General features: G+C 43.9%; 1 pseudogene across 1 annotated transcript; it reads left to right on the top strand.

The window, feature by feature from the left end:
- The first annotated feature begins 772 nt into the window (after window positions 1-772).
- LOC308654274 (zinc finger CCHC domain-containing protein 9-like) lies at window positions 773-2,683 on the top strand (annotated as a pseudogene). The gene is made up of 2 exons: window positions 773-803; window positions 2,033-2,683. The product of its transcript is annotated as a zinc finger CCHC domain-containing protein 9-like (transcript).
- The last annotated feature ends 5,510 nt before the right edge of the window (window positions 2,684-8,193 follow it).

Genomic DNA, 8,193 nt, shown 5'->3' with positions numbered 1-8,193 from the left:
AGTGCTATGGTTTGGATCTGGAATGTTCCCAAAGACTCTTGTGTTGAAGGTTTGTACCAATGTTCAGAGGCAGGGCCTTGGAAATGAGTGAATCAGGAGGGCTCTGACCCTATAGGGGTTAATCCACTGAGGGAGTCCTGGCTGAATGGACTGTCAGCAAGTGGTGGAAACAGGAGGAGGTGGAGTCTACTTGAAGGAGTGGTCCTTGGGGCACACTCTTGGGGACTGTATCTTGGCCCTGGACCACTCCTCTCCCCCTTCTCTCTGGCTCTGCTTCCTGTCTGCATGAGGTGAGCAGCTCTGTCCTGCACACCCTCCTACCGTGGCGCTCTGCCCCATCACAGGCCCACAGCAATGGGAACAAGCAACTCTGGACTGACACCCCTGGGACCAGGAGCCAGGATGAATCTTACCTCCGTTAAGTTGTTGTTCTCGGGTTTTCTGTCACAGCAATGAAAAGCTAACACCAAAGGCTACATAGAAAAAGGAAGAAATAAAGTTTTCTCCACTCTTAGAATGCATGAATATCACCAGAATTAAGAAACAACAGATATGTTTAACATCTTTAATAACGTAATTATTCTACGCTTGTCTCTTAATGGCAAAATCAATTTGAGGATTTCTTGACCTTGTCACCGACTTTGCTGATGTGGATATGATTCACTCTGAAGAGAGAGCTAATAAATATGTGTATATGGTTAAAATAAAAAGAATATGGTTGCCCATGCAGAATATCTTAAGAGTTTACAAAAAAAAACTGCTACTATACATAATGAGTACATTTAGCAAGACTGTAGATCCAGGTAAGTATGCAAATAGTAACTGTATATGTATGTGTACGTGTGTGATAGGTATGTTCAAGTACATATCTATATGGATTATATGCATACATATGCAGTAACAATGAACCATTTAAAATTATAACCTTTGAAAGTACCATTTACACTGTCAACATAACACACTTAGATGCAAGCATAGCGTAATAAACGCTGTTTTAGTCAGCTTTTCACTGCTGTGACCAAAAGACTTGAAAAGCCTAATTAGAGGAGGAAAAGTTTATTTAAGGGCTCATAGTTTCAGAGGTCTTAGTCCACAGGAGGCTGACTCCATTCCTCGGGGCTCAAGGAGAGGCAGAATATGGTGGCAAAAGACTGTGGTGGAGCAAAGCTGCTCAAAACACTCCACTTGCCAGATATAAAATATGTACCCCAAAAGCATGCCCTGAATGACCCACCTCCTCCAGCCACGCCCTACCGGCCTGGTTACCACTCAGCTAATTCCTATCAGGGAGGAATTCAGTGACTGGGTCAAGGCTCTCCTACCCAGTCATTTCCCCCTAAACCTTCTTGCATTGTCTTGCTCATGGGCTTTTGGGGGGACAGCTAACATCTAAACCATAACATACAAAATATGTTAATAATAAGCTTAAGAATTTCACAACTTTAACAGGAAAACAAAGTCAATGGATTTATACTACTTGATTTCAAGACTCATTACAAAGGTAAATAATAACGTTGCCTTTGTAAATAAATGGATATATAGGTTGATTAGCGGAATACAGAGTCCGTAAGCAGACCAACCCAAATAAAGACAAACGAGGTTTAAAAATGTACCAAAGAGGATTCATGTGCGGTAAGAAGTTGCACATGGCACCACCCAGATGAGTGCCCAGGTCCCTGGGTGTCATAGGGAACCTCGTTGATTTCCCCAGACCTGGCTGGACCTCTGTGGGGAGTGCTGAAGGGTGGATGGCCTGGCTGCTGGGTCCCTGCTTTCAGTGGAGCTGAACCATCATGATGTGCAGCCTGCCCACCGTGCTGGACAAGGACAGGCCACAGCTGTGGAGGTGCTGGCAGTGTAGCCAGGCTCTCCCACTTCACCTGCTTGATACCAGAGCCGCCTCCTTCCCATGTACTCAGGAGAAGGAGGTCTTCCTCTTGAATAGCTCCATCCACTCCTGCCCTTAGCAGGATCTTCCGCACAAAAGTGTGTAAAGGGATAGATAAGGTACCTCTGGTGCAACCCTGATCAGCTGGGCACAAATTACTACCACACATAATACCTGCAACATCGTGGGAGGACATGAAGGAGGGGTCCTTGGAGGGAACAAGCCCAAATCTACCCAATTGTAAACAACTTGAAGCCCCTTAAAAATGATGCACCCCAAGCAAAACATAGAAAGAACAAAAAGGAAAGAGTACTTAAGTGAAGGTGTGAATGGACTCATGGGATCCCTAAGCCAGAACTCACAGAAGGTTCACCCCGGGAGATGAGAGCAGCCGACAGTCATGAAGGCAGGCAGGAAGCCACAGTTGCCTTAAAGACAGACAGTGGGTGGGAAGGAAGACAATTAACATGACGAGCAGCAAAGAAAAGCAACGGTAGCTTCCACTGTAGAAAACCTGGCCATGGTATTGCAGATGGCCCAGCTGTCTGAGAATCAAGGTACAGGCACTGGAATGTACTATTGATGTGGGTCCACAGAGCTCGAACTAGACCCAGACCTTGGTGAATTTCCTTTTGCAAAGTATTTTGTTTGTGGGGAAATGCGACGTCTGCCCCAATCTTTCCTGATAATCCCAAAGGACTCTGTGCTGATGGTGGCTGCAAAGTTTGTGGTTCTGTGGAACACTTTAAGGAAGATTGCTCTGAAAGTCAGAATTCAGATCAAATTGGTCACTAGGCAAAAAGGATGAGTGTAGCTTATGAAGAAATTTTGGATGTACCTAAACTGGATAAATCCCAAACAAAAATACCTAAAGTTATCAATTTTTAATAACATTCAGTACTGTTGATTACTAGCCCACTGTTACTTTCCAAACTGGGTGTACTTTATAAGTCAGGTTTGCTTAGAGTCAACCCTATGTGGTACATATCTCTCTGAGCAGGCCAATCAGGTCAAGAGTTTACTAAATTCTGTCCATCATAAGTACTTCTACCACCGTTGGGAGAAAAATCACTGAAGGAAAGCACAAGATGATTAAATTGAATTCTCTGAAAGAACTTGTTTTAATAGACAGAATTATATATAAGTTATACAGTTGACAAACAACCACCTTTTTTAAAAGCAAATTATGCATTAAAGTGGACCACCCCTAAGCAAAGTACACTGCTTTTCATTTGTGAATGAATTTTTGGTCATATTATTTCCTTGGCTGAAAATATCAAATTTATTATTATAATAGAAATTTATAAATTGCCACAAAGTCTGTATATTAAAAAATACTGACTAAAAATACATTTGCTATTTGCCTTTTTACCCCCTCTGGGAAAAAAAAGATATTCTGGAAAAAGCAAAACTATCATGACAAAAAAATGAATCCATGGTTGCCATGAGGTAGAGGGGTCAACCAGAAACAAGCACGAGAATCTCCAGGAGGGTCAGAAACGTTCTACGTCTCGACTGTGGTGGTGGTTGGAGGACCAGCCGACTTGTCAAAGTGGATATAACCATTTACCTAAAAATGGTGAGTTTTACTCTCTATAAAATATACCTCAATAAAGCAATTAGTTAGGGCAGGGGTTGTCCATTTATATATCAGCTGGACAGATATAAAAAGCAGATAAGATAACCATAAAAAAACGTGTTGTCAACAATGAAGAGATAAAAGCCATAGAAGAAGGCAGTCCTGTCACCATGGAGACCCTTATAACTCAGGTGACTGTAGGACTCAAGGTTCCTAGGATACAGCATGCTCATACCTGATTTAATTAGACTTCACTCCATACCACTAGCAAAGTTTCCCGGTTTTTACAGTAAAACAGCCTCAGATGAGAAGACCTGTCAGTCAGGTAGATACCCTGGACACAGGAAGAGAGCAATCAACAGTCCAGAGCAAAGGTAAGCATCCCACTGAGAAAAGAGGGTCTGAAGGAAAGTAGCAAAACGTCCTGTGTTGGAGAGTGCAATAAGCCCGAAGTCCAGCAGGAGAACAGTTCCCTCCAGGGAAGAAAGGACCGTTAGACAAGGAAATGCATTAATACTGTTGAGTCTCCTCAAATGAGCTCATGTTTTTAAAGAGAACATGGGAAGAGTGATGCGCAGCCAACAGTAAATATGCAGGAGAGAGACAGTTCTAGAAGGACTAGGGGCTGGGGTTGTGGCTCAGTGGTCAAGTGCTTGCCTAGCATGCCTGAGGCCCGGGGTTCGATCCCCAGCACCACATAAAATAAAAACTACACAAAATAAAGGTATCGTGTCCTTCTACAACTAAAAAAGAAAAGAACCGGGTACTAGGTGCTAAGAGATAAACGGAGTCGAAGTTCATCAAGAAATCGAGGACACAGAGTTGCCTTTCCACTGAACGTGCAGACAGATGGCATTAATTAAAGGAATTCCTTAGTGTACATGAACGTGTATGTGACAGAAGGCGATTCAGTGGGCAGGGGCAGCCTGAGGAAGCGCTGGCTGTGTGGTGCTGGAAACTGAGCACGTGCAGGGAAAGGACAGTTTGGAGATGATGGGAGAAAGTCTCTCACAGTCAAGAAGAAAGGTAGACATGACAAAAGGAGAAAACCAGAATAAAAACGATGTTTGGCTTAGAACAGGAGAAACCTATGAGGACTCCTGGTTTCAACACAGATGTCTAGAGGAGTGCCTCTGCTTGTGTGTTCACAGACATTTCTAGCAACGTCCACCGAGAAGAAAGGGAAGGGACCCAGTGACACACGAGCAGCGCCCACCCCAGCACCCAGAGACTGGCTTCCAAGTCTCGTCTTCCACTCAAGGAACCAAAGATCCTTGAAGAAAGGACTCACTGGAGGGAGAGAGTGGGTTAAACACAAGGCGAGATTAGATTTGGGGACAGAGATTTAAGACATCTCCATTGGTCAGATGTGCAACATTTTTGAGTATGAAAGTGAGTAATGAGACCTTAACCCACTGATTACAACAGGAGTCCAAAGCACATCGTGAAGACAGAGAAGGAAGATGGAAAGGAAAAAAGGCAGGCAGGCGTCAGTCAGCTTTTCTTTGCTGTGACCAGAATTCTTGACAAGGACAACTTCGAGAGGAAAAGTCGTTTGGAGCCCACAGTCTTAGAGGCCCAGCCCATGGCTGGCCAGTCCACGGCTCTGGTCCCAGCTGAGGCAGAGCACCCAGCAGAAGCACACGGCAGCTGGGAAGCAGAGGCAGACTGAGGTGAGGCCAGGAATAAAGTTTAACCCCCAGGGCACAGCCCCCTGACCTACTTCCTGCAGCCACACCCTACCCACCTGTGGTCACCTCCCTGGGGTCCTTTCAATTGTCCACTCATCCAGTGGATGCATCCACCAGGCAGTTACAGCCTCATCACTGATCATTTCACTTCTGAGCATTGCTGCCTGGATACCATGTCCCAACACGGAGCTCCTGGGGGACACGTCACATCCGAGCCATGATCAGGAGGAAGGGGGCAGGCCAGCTGTGATTACAGAAGGGACAGGAAACCACCATTCGGCTTTGCTAGAGTTTGTACCATAAATGTCCCCTGGAAGGCCCCGGTGTGAGAAGGTTTGGTCCTTGGCAGGGCCTGTTGGTGGGTGGTGAAAACCCCGAGGAGGGAGGTCTGGCAGGAATGAGCCCTGGAGGGGCTGCGAGACACCTGCCTCCTGCCCCCTCTCCGCTCCCTGGCTGCCCCAAGCACTTACCTACACGCCCACCCATCCGTGGTGTGCTCCCTCACCAAGGCCCAACAGCGCGGGGCCAAGCAGCTATGTGTTGAAACCACAGGCCCAAGTGACCTTTTTCTCCCTGTAAAATTGATGATGTCAGGTATTTTTGTACAGCAATGGAGTACAACCACCATATTATAATAATTGATTCAATCCTTCAAAAGATGCTAAAACTAGTGGATGAAAGTTTGATAAGGCAAAATGATTAACTATAAAGTAGAACACCAGGTTAACATGGCCAGTGCTGGCACAAATTGAAGTTCTGTGTTTCCTAACGTCACGCGTGATGAAGAAAAGACCACTTCTATGAGGTCCTGCCAAAAACATATATACGCAAGGAAATAAATCTGTACTGGGAGAAATTCTACCAAATACAAAATTCTACAAAATTTGCTTGTGTACTTCTAAAATATGTAAAAGCAAAGAAAAGTGAGGTGCTCCAGATTGAAGAAATAAAGAGCCTCGGTTATTAAGTGGAACCTTTGGTCCTGACCTGGCTCTAGGAGCAGAAGGGAAAGGAGCAAAAGAAAAGTTTTGATCTTGTCTTTGGCGTGTTCTTCTTTCCTCCTCCTCCTCCTGTTACAACACAAAGTACACTGTTGAGATCATCGTGGAAATCCGAATGGGGTTTGTGAATCGTACAGTCATCTCACATCCGTGGTGATTTTTCTAATTTTGAGGAACATATTCACTATATTATGGATGAGCAGGAAATACACACTGAACTATTTGGAATAACAGAGCATCCCATCTGTAGGATCCTTCCCAATGGGAATAGAAGAAAAAAGACTATAGAACAGATGGGAAATGGAGGATAGGTAGGGGACAGATGGAAACAGGTGGAGAACCAGCAGATGTAGGAGAATGATAATAACCAGGGAAGGTTCTTTGTACAGTCCGTGCAAGGGATTGAAAGTATTTAAATGTTTATTTTAATTTTTTATTTTTATGGTGCTGGGGATTCAAACCCAGGGCCCCACCCATGCTAGGCAACGCTCTACCACTGAGCTCCATCCCCAGTACAGTTTGAAGTCATTTTAAAATAAAGGACATAAAAAAATCAAAAGCAGTGTTACATAGCCTCCTCCTTTCCTTTCTTACAAAGCCTTGAATTCCAAGACATAAATGACCCGTCAGGAACACTCATTACTATCTTTTCCCTCACATTCCTCAATAGTTCTTCAGAAATAAGGCATAAAAAGCTACAGTATTAGGGGAGAAAGTGCTTTGATGAAAGCCATGAAGATGGGACAATCATGTTTTTTCATTTATGTGATCATAATAGCTCTTTAATTTGGTCTCAGTTCAGAGCTATAAATACATCTGGCCTCGTGACATTCTCATAAAACCTATTAACTAAAGTTTCCCTTAAAATAAAAGTTACCCTGAAAAAAGGCTTTTGACTTGACACCATACAGCATTGGAATAAAAACACTTCTCTGGTGAAATATGTGAAAACCAACAGTCATTTAGTGATACATGTGTGAGTGCCTGAACTGAAAGTACCAGCCTAGTTTGTAGGAGATTTGTGGGTACATAATTACCACTATTAAATTATGGATTCAACACTGACTTACCACCATATTTATTATTGCTATTAAAAACACCAACTTCAGTATGTGACAAGCTCTTCTTATGATAACACACGTCTCTTATCTAAAATAAAACACTACTTTCTCTTTGCATGACCCTTTGGTCTAATAAACTTTGTAGACTTCTTTCTGGTGGACACATATTGGGAATGAAATCTCAGTACTGATTATCTCTAAAATTAACATAAGAACACAAGGTTGAAGGGGATAGCTATAAAATATAAAGTGTTGCTTCATCTGAATGATTGGACATACCCACAACCCAACTCAGCAACTCCAACCCCAAATAGAAAAAACTGAGAAAGTGGAGCAGTTATGTTTTTCTGTTGCTGTTCACATTTAAGTGTGAAATCTCTCACACAATAGGCAATGAAGATAAGGCATCTATTTTCAAAATGAATTACACTTGTTGGATGTCCATCGTTTTTATCCAGTCTCAGACAAAGGGCAGGCAATGGTGGTGGGATTCTTTGGGAGTCCGGGGAGAACTGCAGATCACAGCTTCTCCCAAAGCCAGTGAAACTGGCTGCAGGCCCTTGTACCACCACAGTCAAATCATCACATTGTCACCTTCTTGTCCCTCGTAAAGAACAGGACAGATACGGGGTATCTTGGAAGGGTTTCCTTTTGAGTTGTCGTGTGTGTTCCAGTTCTCTCAGCAGAGCTGTGGAAGAGCAAGGTTGTGCACTCACCTTCTTTATTCTTTACTACACTAGGATAAAACAGAATTCCAGAAGCAAACAGGCAAGAAGAACTTGGGAAGCCAGCAACCACCAGACTGAGGTAGGTCTGTCCCCAGTGGTTTGTAGAAAGAGCAGTTCACATTGTCATGGTGAGATCAAAAGCTCTGAGCCAACAGAAGGCTGCAAGGTTGGGTGGACAGTCCTCCTGGGCTCTGCATGCAGTCCAGCCTGAAGCAGGCCTGAGTCCCCCAAGCTGTGCCTGGAGG

Source organism: Spermophilus citellus (assembly GCF_964194105.1).
Source record: "Spermophilus citellus genome assembly, chromosome: 8".
Lineage (NCBI taxonomy): Eukaryota > Metazoa > Chordata > Mammalia > Rodentia > Sciuridae > Spermophilus > Spermophilus citellus.
This window is presented reverse-complemented; position numbering and strand designations above follow the sequence as displayed.